Genomic DNA, 13,006 nt, shown 5'->3' with positions numbered 1-13,006 from the left:
AGTGATAGGAATGATGTGTTTGGGTGAATTGTTCAGTGTTGGTGGAGATTTGCGCTCTTTGTTGTTTGTTTTGATGTGAGGTGTTTTATCAGCCTCTCAGGTTTTTCTCTCACCTGCACAGGTTATCACTTTGCTTTTTTTTTAATAAATCTGCCTCTATGTTTTTATCATCGCACAAGTAAACATAAACTCTGAGAAGACCAGATCTTTCCCGGCAAGCATTTGATGGATGGTGATATGCGTGATGCGGCCAAAGTTCAGCATCAACTCAACATCTCTGGAAACTGTTTTGAACATTTTTAGGTCCAGATTTCACCAAACGATGCAGGCAGCAGCTCTAGACGAGACGACCACTGGAATCGTCTCCACTTTTGGCGCTATATTTACGCAGGTTTTCTACATTGGTGCAGGCCGTCATCCCAACATCTATCCAACGTCAAAGTGTTTGCTGGGCTGCCACGAAGGGTTAAAGGTCAGATGATTTGTGCCAGTATAAATACAGCCATTGAAAACATTGTGGTTTTGATCTGTCTGTATGCCATTCTGTTGAGCTTCCAGGAGCCCAGTGGTGGGGTGGGGGGGGGGGGTTAGTGGTGGGATGGGGGTTGGTTGGGTGGGGGGGTGGGGGGGTATGGGGTGATGCTCCTTTCTGGACCCAGGTTTTGGGTCATTTGATTTTTTGGTGCCTTAGGAGGCTGGTGAGCGGTGAGCGGTGACGGTGTCACAGTGTGCAGCACAGAAATGACTTGAATGTGACTTTTGCTGTTGGCTGTATTTCTATTTCTTTTGAATGTAACATGGATGTAATGTATAAAAAATATTTATATTCAGAGAGCGGGTGTGTGCGTTATTTGCCCCTCGTCGGGTAGAGGTTTTGTACGTTTGGCTTCAAAGCTGCAGGAGGCAAATTTGCACGTTGGCGACTCCAAAGGGCAGCGAGAGGTAACTGTTTGAAAACTTAAAAAAATTCAATAGCTACAATTCCTGTAAGGTGACGTCAGTAAACGTCACACAGCTCACTCATGTTCACCAACCCAGCCGGTCTGTGATGCTTTACACCAAAGGAAACCTAAGAGACGAGAGAGGTAAAGATCTAATGCTGGTCAGTCCAGCTCGCAGTGTCTCATTTGGGCAGATGGGACGCTCTTCTGATTTGAGATGTTGTGTCACACTCCATGTAACAAAACTTGAACAACCATTTTCCAACATATTTCCAAAAACCTAATTTCAGCCACAGAAAGTCCTGAACACAGCTGCATTATCTGAATATCTTTTACCTTTTTGACCAAAACGTCAGAGAACCTTGTAATTCCACAGGCACAAAACAACAAATTGAATAAGTGTGACAAGAGACTGTCAGATACAGATATACTGGACATACTGGCTATTCTTTAACTGCAAGAGTTAACATGGTAACTCTGGATATCAGTAACAATTCAGATGGTTTCAGGTAAGCTGTTAATCCAAAAAATAAAAATAAATTGACTTTCAAATACTTATTGAAACTTTCTGGTACCTATGTGGCAAATATCTCCCATCAGGCAGCAAAGTAATCTAAAACAAATATATTAAAAACTACATAAAACACAACATTATAAGTCCTATTTGATCTACAGTATGTCTGTTTTAAACTAGTGTTAAAGAAAAATGAGTGAAAAAGACAATAACAGCCACAGCGGACCCCAGACCAAATATGTATCCATTTATTGTTAGAATCATCCTTTCAATACATAACACAGCTAATACAGATGAAAAACAAGATACCAGTATTGTGTATGTCAAAGGTTCACTGTATGTTTGGTGGCTGCGTTGAGAAAAATATAACAAGATTATCTTGGGAATATCGCTGTGTGGTCATCATTCAGAAAAAACAGAAGGCAAAGACTTACAGTATAAAATGTACAGCCACATGATTATATAATATATATAACATTGCACATTATAACAAAAAAGAAACCAAACAGATGAAAAAAAAAAAGAAGTGTACACAATATACAACAAGGCACTGAGGGAGAAACCTGCACACACGTCTTTGGATGGATCTGCCGCCCGCGGAGCTCCAGTGAAATGTTGTGAGCCGTCGCTGAGAAGCGAGCTGGCAGGAATGTTACGCTGCAAAAAGTCCAACTTCACAAGTCGTTTAATCTAAAATCTGATTGTTCTCGTCGAAATCTGCCAGAGAGTTGAGACAGTTTCTTGTTCAATGCAGTCTGATTTGCTTAAAGGAGCAATAACTCGAAGTTTTTACTGTCCCATAGCACATAATACCCAAAATACTGTATATCTGTTGGGGATTGATAGAGTTGCTGATCAATACCGATGACTTGCTGTGCCAGCTGCTGACATTTCTGCCTTTCAGAACTCACTTTCTGGCCTGTTCTCTGTTTTGGAACTAAAAAGCCTCGTTCTCAAGCCAAAAAAGCAAATGACAAAGCAGTTTTATTATTCCAGTATTTGGCATGATGACATATTGCCTCTTCACTAGATTTATTTTCTGATGGATCTCAGCTCTAATTAGCTAGCTTACTCCTCTTTTTTTGAAAATGTGAGTTTATTGTTTGTGTCAGTTACAGGCCACCGTAGCTCAACGGGAGAGGAGGGGTGAGGAAAAGTTGATGCAATTCCTACTAGTTGCCAATAATCTATAGGGGTCAAAGATTACTGTCTTGAAAGTGGCAATACCTTTAAATTCAGCAGATCACTCCACTAGTATCAAGATTATGCCGCTTGATTCAAGAAATTTCTCGAAACAAGTTGATTTGCATTAGAGACAAGTGAAATGATCTCACTACTGGCAACTGGAAAATAGGCTTTCAATACCCGGCGTTAGCTTAAATGACTTGCAGAGCTGGATGGTTTTTGCGGTGTACAAGTACATTGGTAGTTAAAGGGAACATGGGAGCACCTTTCAGAATAAAGAGTGGCATTTACAGCAAAACTGGACTCGAGAGCGGAGCGCGTCCTGCTTTAGTTTGTCTGATCCAGGCACTTAAGTGACCTCCATATCGCGAGCGAAGTCCTTCTGAAACAATCACAATAAAACTTGAAATGCTCAAGACGACTACAGTTGCATATTATTTACATTTAACAGACAATCCTGGAGATAGTTCTTATAGAATGTCAAGTCCCAGAGTTTTCCGAAGCAGAGGAAAAGCGTTGTAGCCTTTAAGTATTTTTTTCTCTCCATCTTCTCTGCCTTTTTTTTTTTTTTTTTTTTTACATTCTGACAGCCTATAGACACACCCCTCTTTAAAACACACCCTCTCTCTCACACACACACACACACACACACACACACACACACACACTCATACAAAAAGGTACAGCCTCAGCAACAAATACCCCATACCTGCAACAACAGCCCTTGTAGTGCCACAGCACATTAGCATCAGGAAGAAATGAACAGTTTCATTCCAAAACAAGACATCCACAGCTGAAACTACTCTGACAAAATGATGATTGGTGAGAAAACGAGTGAGTGATCACACCTGCAGTCTGTTTTCTTTGGTCCAAACCACACTGGAGAAGTTGACTTTGTTGCAGTTTTGCATTTGGTTCGTTTAGGTTCTCACTGTACGCTAACAAGCAAACCAGGGCTTGTAAACAAAAGTCACATGACTCATAAGTAGCTTGTTTATTGGACAGAGTTTGGGTCGCCTGTCATCCTGCCAGATTAGAGATTTTGGTCGCGGGAGAGTCAAAGCAAATCAGATTCTAGTCCCTGTAACTGTATCTCATCATGATGGGGCCAGCTGCATAAAGATAGACCTGGTCTTAGACTTAAATGTGACTTTAAGTCAAACTTGCTACAGACATTTCTATTTACCTGTTCCTACAACTTCTTGGTTGTTGTAGATCTCTAATGTGTTGTTTCTGTCTCTAAAGACTCGCTCTCTTTTTCACACTCTTCCCAAAAACCAAAGATTTGGCATCTTGTATGAAACAGCTTCAGTATTTAAACGTCCCACTCTGACAGTTAGGCCGACTCGTTGCCATAACAACAAAGTTCTTAACTCACGATTAGCCGGGGGGGGGGGAGGTGGCTATCTTTCCTACCTCAAAATAAGTCAGTTGTAATATTTAAGTAACAGACAGTCTTAATTAGACTATTCAAACCTGAGAATCTAAGACCAGTCTAAGGCTTAGACTGGTCTTAAACTAGCTTTATGCAACTGGCCCCTGGACTTGTCTGTCTCTTCTTCTGTGGTGTTCATACCACTTAAGAACACATGAAGAAACAGCTGAATATAAGCATCAGTCCAGACTTCATTTTGTTCTGCTAGGCTTTCCAAGCATGAGGAATCTGCTGGCTGTCAGATGTCAACATCACCATGTCTCCTTCTACCCATAAACCCTTGCGTAGTTGGTTCAGATTACGCTCTAACCAAAGGCAGGCAACCGCACCGCAGTTCTCTTGTTAGAGGACTGAGACTCTCGGTGCCGATTTTTTGGCGCCACCCAGAGTTTGAACGCCATTGTTCTGACCTGGACAAACGAACCGAACTAAAGGATGTGATTCTCTATTGAGTCCAGCAGGGAAATTCTCTTTCTGCTCTAGGGAGGTCAGAGGTCAGGGGCAGTGGATGTTTGTCAGATTTATCCCGGGCCCTCTGGTTGAAAGACTGTCTCTCTAACCCCTAGGTGATCCTACCGCTCCTTTTCAACAGCATCATTTGAAATAATCCTCTGTATTTTTTCTGAGTAAGGAGCTACAGTATGTGCAGTATACCAGGTGTGGATCTACAGCGTTTTGGAATGAAACCCTTCACAGAACTAGCTGGTTAACATTAAGAGCAACGTGGTTTGTCATCTGTGGTCTCCAGCATTCATAAAGTCAGTTGGACACAAAATGTAAGAGCTGCTTTCTCCAGTGCGCTGAGGGTTGGCGTCCCTGCATGGCCCACAGCGGGCCACGCTCAACCTCCACAGCACCTCTGGTTTTGTGGCCAAAGGTCAAAAGTCAAAGGTCAAACACTGAAGGTCGGAGTTCACCAGGCGCTGCACTGGCTGCCGTGGCTGCTGACGGACTGACAGTTGCTGTAGCGTTTCTTGACGATCATGCTGATGTATCATCAGCTTCGCGATGTCCATTACCTGCAGAGGAGCAGAAGAAGAGAGTCGGGGTGTTTAGGGTTTTTCTAGGTAAAACAAAAACTCTTAAACTCTTACAAAATGATTGATAACACATAATTAGAACAAACGGTGGACATCACACTCGGAACAAAACTCAGTTCAGTTAGTATTCTTAAGAAGTACGTACCAGACTGGTTTCAAAGACCAACTCGCGGCCCTCTACGGCTATTTTGTAGGAATTGGGCAGCGGAGCACCGAAGGAGAGAATCTGTTCATATGGGAAAACCTCCAGAGGCCAAGGCTCCCCTCGCTTGTACACCGATATCGCCTCCCTGCTCACCCCCAACCATAACTCAACAGGGAAAGCTCCGTCACGGCTCTGAAACAAGAAACAGGAACCAGATGCATGTGAGTACTGTGGTTAGACTGATATCTTGGTTTGCTGATTGGTGGAGGAAAGGGATTCACATCATATGGTAAAGATGAGACAAGCTTCCACCTTAGCAATTCTGTTCACTTTCTGTTAGCAGGGGCGGACTTACCATTAGGCAAAGGCAGGCAACTGCCTTGGGCCCCAGCAGAAGAAGGCCCCACAAAAGACAAGAATACAACTAATGTAAACCTATTTTTAATCAATTTAAAAGAAATGTACTTTTTGAAAAACACCCCTCTTTTTGTTACAATAAATTACTTCAATCGTGAGTCATGGTCACCCCCCTACTCAGTCAAGCTATAGTGGGCTATTCCACTTCTAGTGAGATTTTGCCAGTTGACTTTAAGCTCATTTTCCTTGCCACTGCATCAGTAGCTGAGAGAGAAGTTAAAAAATTTAAATAAGCAAAGCTACCCAAGTTTACATATGGAAAGGATGGATTAATAAGCGAGAGAGTTGGAATTCAAGGGGGCCCCATGCTTGCCTTTGTCTAGGCAAGCAAACTTCAGTCAATGCATTTTGACGGCTTCAAACAAGTTGAATCACTTCCAAGTCGTTGCTTGTAACAGTCAAGTCGTTGTGATGGTTTTTCCCATATGACGTGAATGCAGCATCAGCACTAATCTATCATTACCAGACAAAATTATTGGAACCAACAGACAAGGTAGAAGAAAACATCAGATATCATCAAACCAGCTGTTTGTTGTGTTCTCACCTCAACGTTGAACAGCGTGGAGCCGTATCCTGGCCATTCCTTGACCAAAGCCATGTATTTGACCATGGCCTGTTCCTGGTTCATCCCCTGCAGTTTCTTCCACTTGTCCAACAGGCTGGCCCGAACCGCCGCCGCCTCCTCCCTCATCCAGACCTCCAGGTTGTTCTCCTCCTCCAGCTTCTGCCGACTCAGCGAGCCGCTCCTGAAGCTCCGCCTCAGCGTTCCCTCCAGGAAGCTCGAGCGTTTCCTCTCCGACGTTCCCGAGCGCTCGGCCACGGAGCCGGTGCCGTTGCCGGTGCCGGTGCTGGGCGCGAACGTCTTGGCCGAGTTCTGGACCCGGGCCCGCAATCGCGCCATGGGGAACACCTGAGACATTTCGGGCAGGGTGGCCTGGGAGCTGTGGTCACCCAGCAGGTACTGGAGCCTCAAGGCAGCCAGGAACTGGAGAGTCTCCTCAGGGGCGGGGTACTGGCCACGAATTACTGCTTCATGAGCCTTAAGAGGGGAGGAAGACAGAGAGAAATAAAGACAGAGAAAGACTTATTTTTTTGAAAATAAACACACTGAAATACATCTAGCATTGTAACCACAAGGTACAGTATATGTCATTCTAAGCTGATAAGAAGTACTTGGCATGTTTGGATTTGAGAGATCTGAAATATGTTTGCTACTCATTGAAAAATGCTATGAAACCAGATAAGGTGAAGAAGAAAGGTTTGAAGATGAGATGAAATTGGTGTTAGCTTTGCTTCTCTTTTGCAGTTTACGTTTGTAGAGATTTGATGTGAAAGCCCCACCCATCTGGCACCAAAGCAGACTAAAACAAGCCGTAAAAAGATTTTAAAATATGATTTGACCCAGGTTTCTAAAAGAAAGAGGCTATGAGCAACAGAATGAATGTCCTGACTCACGCTTGGATGGATCAGCTGTTGATCTGATAGCATTCAGTAAACTAACTCAGTAGATGTACTGTATGTTTCAGCTGCATCTTACCTGTTCGAACATGAAGGCGAACTCGACGCTGTCCTTGGGAACGTTGTCTGTGTCCAAGAAGCAGTACAGCTTGAAATAAAACTTCCAGCCGGTGTTGTGTTCATCCTGGCTGGCCGAAAGCCTGGCGAACAGGGAGTGTGTTACTGACGCACTGAAGAGAAAACATTTCCCTCCCTCCCACACACACGCAAACATACACACACACACACACACACACACACACACACACTTACTTTTCAAACTTGGCGAGCACGTCGGCCACCACGGTGCGGCTCTCGATGGCTTTGTCCGCGGTGTCGTTGTGTTCAAACAGAGCAAACATGTTCCTGCTGTCTTCCATGGCCAGGCCGCGGATCAGCTTCTCCACCACCTGACACACACACACACACACACACACACACACACACACACACACACACACACACACACACACACACACACAGCCAACAATATGTTTAGTGGTGCCGTCAAGTAAGAAAATTAATCATAGCAGATTGTAGCATAATTTCAATCAGTTTCATTTAAATCATACTATTTAAATTTCTTTTTGGATAGTATATGAAGAGTTTTGCTCCAAAATGAGATATCCACTATTTAGAAAAAGAGATATCGAGATATCGATAGCCACCATGCCTGATCAGAAAAGAAACCCATAACTTATAACTTATATCTAACTGTGCAATACCAATTTTTTTGTGCAATAATTCAACTGCAATAATTCAACTGTGCAATACTTATTAATTATTTAATTATTTACACTGGTGTATGTATATATTGGAGTATGATGCATATTGTACAGAATTCTTATTTCTCTTATTTCTATATTATTATTATTATTTTTATTCTCATTGTTATATATTGTAGTATAATGCACATATTTTACATATTTCTTACTTTCGTATTTCTATTTTTCTTATAATTTCTTATAATTTCTCTACGCTTGTATATATTCACTTCTACTATGTGAGCAGCTGCAATGTAACCCAATTTCCCCTCGGGGATCAATAAAGTATTTCTGATTCTGATTCTGATTCTGATTCTGAAAAGAGCACCACCTACAGAAACTCAACCTCCACTAACAGAAAATCCAAGCTCCGCCCACACTGTGACATCAAACAACAGCATCAAAAACAGGAGGATTTACGGATTACCACTTTAAAGCACGTAAATCACGCCAGCTCATTACACCACCAGCTAAACCCGTGAGCCCGGTTCCCAGCAGCCCCCCCCCACCCCCCCACCCCCCCCCCCCCACCCACCTCTCCAGCGGTGGTGTGGGAGTTGATGGTGATCTTGCAGGAGCCTCCTCCGTGGCAGTGCACGGTGGTGGTCATGTCCTGTCGCGCCACGATGGACCGGATCTCCTCCTGCGACGGGACGTACTCCCTGGCCCGGGTCTTCCTCAGGGAGTCGAGGGCGAGGGCGGCGTAGCGCTCCGTCTCCGAGCCGGGGAACAGCTCCCGAGCCCTGGGGAGAGAAAGCCGGGAGAGTCCTTCATGTTCCGGACATGGCTGTTGACGTTTGTGTCAGTGGAATATGATTCTGTTTTACATGAGAGGATCAGGGTGTTCCTGCTATAGGAACAGTAGAACTATGGTTAGGCTGATATATCAGGCCGATACTGGCCTTTTGTTAAAAATCTATTCTGGTCCACTCAAAGTCATCCATCTCTGATATGATGGATATGATGCAGTTTGATTGATTTCATATTTATTGTAAAACTGATCAATACTACACTAGTTGTCTGTGGGAAGCCTGAATTGATTCTAATGGGAAATTTTGATCAGACTTAACACAAGTATGCATGAATATGTATTATTATCATTCTTAGTGTTATTTTCCTGTGTTTCTATGGAGTTTTAGTGTCCCATGGTCTAAATGCTGTAAAATAAATAAATAAATAAATACAATGTAATTTTGCACTAGAATAAGTGTACTTGTTGCACTAGAATAAATGTAATTATTCATACTAGTGCAATAATTGCATTTATTCCAGTGCAACAAGTACACTTATTCTAGTGCAAAATTACATTGTATTTATTTATTTATTTTTACTTGAACCTTTTTTTTTTTTACAGAATTTTTACAGAACCTGTGTTGTTGGCTGTGGATGTTTGTTGTTTTTGTTTCTGTTTTGTTCCCTGTGTCTTTTAATTGCACTGATCAGGAGTAGCGCTCCTAATTTAGTTGTATTCTGTGCAATGATAATAAAGGCTTTCTATTCTATTCTATTCTAAAATGGTAAAATATAAAGATATTAAATATCGGCTATTGGCAGCTTCAATCCAAAAATATTGGTACAAGTATTGGCCTTCAAAAACCCATATCAATGCTTTTCTTTGACAGGATGCGAGAAATCATATTTCACTATTTAAGTCACTTTTAATTAATAATGAATATTGAAATTTGTCAGTAAGTCTCAAAAATCAATATTGAGATTGAATATTTTCCTTATGAAGTGTGATCCCATTTCCTCAAACAGACATTGTGGATAAGGATAACACACTGCCCAGTCTGCCCAGGGCCGGGCGATAATTCAATATTATCATTTATCGTCTTTCAGTGGAATCATATCATGATGATATGAAGATATTTTAATATCGTGACACACATTTCTGCTGTCTGAATTGATGATGACAAGCAAATTTTACTTAAAAACTCTCATAAAATGAGGTATGGTAGGAATATTATTTGAATATTTCTGTTTTGTTTGACACCACACCTAACATCACCATTCGGTTCAATGACATGAACATTAATTCAATTATTTAACGTGATTTTGCATACATGAACCATATCGTGATATATATTGATATGGAGAAAAATCCTTATGATTATCATGATATTGATTTCAACCATATCGCCCAGCCCTAAACACAACATCCCGTTTCCCCTGATGAGAGCCTGAGCACCGGCCTGTCGCTCACCTCTTCAGGTGGAACTTGAGGTATCTGAGGATGCTCCTGGACGGGACGAAGGTGCAGGACATGCAGACCAGGATCTTCCAGCTGCAGAGGTTCCCGGGGCTGCCGGGCTGCGGCGGCCGGGTCGTCTGCTTGATCAGCTGGCAGTAGAGCTCGTCCCGGAGGGGCTTGAGCTCCTGGCCGGTCTGCAGGACGCCCTGGATGATGGGCACCGGGTCGGCCACGCCCTCCAGGTGCTGCAGCGAGTTGAAGACCTTGAGGGCTTCGTCCTGCAGGGTGGTGTAGCCTCTGCTCCGCAACGCTGGAGGGGGAGTCAGAGATGTGATTAATCATTAATACCAGATAAAAAAATTGAAAGGAGCATCTAGTCACGCTTAAAAAGATTTATAGTATATAGTAGGGTTAGACTGATATATCAGTTTGCTGATATTGGCCTTTTATTCAATTAAATCGGATATTGGTTAGTTAGTGTTGTCCACCTCTGATATGATGGAGGTTCCTGACCACAGATAAACAAAAATCTGGAAAACATGTTTATTTTCTTAATTTTTCTCTTTATTCATTCCTTTTATTTATTCTTTTAATTGTTCAATATATTTTTTTTTGGCAAAGTATTCATTTAGAGGTAGTAATGTATCCCTGACTTCCCCTGCAATCACTAAAAAAAACATTCCTTAGTCATAAAAAACGAGCGTTTATCACTAAACTATGAACATGGGTGAAATATCTGTAGACACAAATAAAGGGGAAATTGATTGATCAGTAAGATAACAGGTGAGAGAGACAGAGAGAGAGAGAGAGATGTTTGTTTAATTGGATTTAGTGATAACAATTTCTAAGCTAAAAATGTTCAAAATTTTGTGAATCAGTGTGAGTGATGACACACTGACTGATTATTTCAACAATTGACTGACTCATCTATTTATTCATTTACTGACTGGCTGATTGATTGATTGATTGATTGATTGACTGACTGACTGACTGACTGACTGTCACTTACCGGAGGGGTGGATGTCTCCGTAGGGCAGCGGCAGCAGGGGGGAGTGCAGCGGATGGTGGCTGTAGCGAAGGATGGGGTTCCTCTTGTAGATCTGCTCCACAACTTCAGAGTTCAGACAGTTCTCCTGCAGAGAGAAGAGGAACAGAGCGTCACAACCAAACTCTACACAGAGCCAGACAGCTGATCTGTAGTTACAGTACGGCGCCCCCTGCTGACACACTGTGCTCCCACCGCTCGCTTCATTTCCTTAGTAGTTTACTGGGCTGAAGACAGTTTTGAAATGAGGGAACTGACAGTATGGGATGGCTTAACATGAGTTTTATTTGCAGTCTATCTTGAGGCTGTAGCAGGATTCTTTACAGTTGTAAAGTTTGTTAAAACATGACTCAAAGAGACCTGAATTTAGAATTCTGATTGGTTAAAGGTGCATTCATTAATTTACTAGTCTATACCCGGGGATGCGCGCGCCACAACTCTGCGCAGACTTGCCAAAAATGTGCATAAACAGCATAAATTTGGGAAAATGGAAAAATCTGCTTCGTCAGTCCCTGCCTATGCCAACGCTCAATGCTCATGTGCAGTTTCAGATTGATTGGCCAACCCATCGAGGAGCAAAATGGATGCAGACAGACAGACAAACAAGAGTTTTCCTCATTTTATAGTAGGATAGTAGGATGACCGTTATCGACCTCTGTTGGTGACCAGTAGGAATTGCAACAACATTGATACACACACATTTTGTGCAACAATCTTACTTATTACCTCTTCCGAAAAGCATCAATCCACAAGTTAAACTGTCCAAAAAAAATTGCCAGAGTTAGGGGTTCAATGACGACTCGGTTCCCCATTCTCCTAATGTACGCACACATTACACTACAGCTGAACAATTAATCAAAAAACGAAATTGCAATATGAACTTCTGCAATTTCCAAATCTCAGAGGCTGCAGTTAATTTCTTCAGAGAGAGTTTGGTCCAAACTGGATTTGTGAACAAGGGGTTTTAGAGCTGCAGGTAATCTTTGGTCTATGAATCAAAACCTTTCATCAGACTCAGAGTCAGCAAATCCTGCACACTGACATCTATTATTTTTTAACAAAATCACTTTTCTTTAAACAATTTTTAAAAAATTTATGACAAGAAAAACTGATGATGATATGAATCAGCAGTTTACATCGCAATTGCAATATTCTGTCAAATAATCACAACTAGATTTTGTGTTGATATCTTTCAGGCCTGCGTGACCCTGCATCCTACCTTGATGTCCTGGATGAGCTGCTGGGTGGGCGTGTCGATGGGAGCTTTGGTGTCGATGACGTTCTGGACGGCGCTGGCCCAGCGCGTCGCCTCGGTCAGCAGCTTGCTGTAGAGGCGGTACGAGTGTTTTCGGCCGTAAACGATCACGTTCCAGTAGCCTGTCAGGGGGGAGAGAAGCAGGGGAATGAGTCGGTGCTCATTTCCTCAAACGACACACAAAGCAAACGCCATCATGATCTCATCTAAATTGATTTCCTTTTGAAAGGAAGAATTGAGGGAGTTCACTCTCTGAAAAGTTATAGCGCTATACATATTTTTGTCCGGTGAGGCCGACAAAAGGTCTTTTAAGTTGTGATTATCTTTGGAGAGGTAAGGCACACTTACCTCTTCAATCATATACTGGTTGACAGTGTCACCAGTGTGAGAGTGACAAGAAGTAACACCAATACCAAGAAGTAACACCGTTTGATTCTGTGTTTCCTTTAGGGGGTAAAAATATCTTTCTATTTTACTTGATTTGATTCTTTTAATGCAATGCTTTTTCCTTGTTCTTTTATATGAATTTTATCTTTTTATCTGTCTTTTATCTAAAGCACTTTGAGCTGCATGTTGT

General features: G+C 42.3%; 1 pseudogene; it reads right to left on the bottom strand.

The window, feature by feature from the left end:
• Positions 1–4,669: 4,669 nt before the first annotated feature.
• On the bottom strand, positions 4,670–12,551 carry LOC139649462 (unconventional myosin-X-like; annotated as a pseudogene).
• Between the last annotated feature and the right edge of the window lie 455 nt (positions 12,552–13,006).

Source organism: Centroberyx affinis, unplaced genomic scaffold (assembly GCF_046629955.1).
Source record: "Centroberyx affinis isolate AG114_WGS23_722 - 3 ecotype Tasmania unplaced genomic scaffold, CSIRO-AGI_Caff_v1 ptg001347l_1, whole genome shotgun sequence".
Classification (NCBI taxonomy): Eukaryota; Metazoa; Chordata; class Actinopteri; order Beryciformes; family Berycidae; genus Centroberyx; species Centroberyx affinis.
This window is presented reverse-complemented; position numbering and strand designations above follow the sequence as displayed.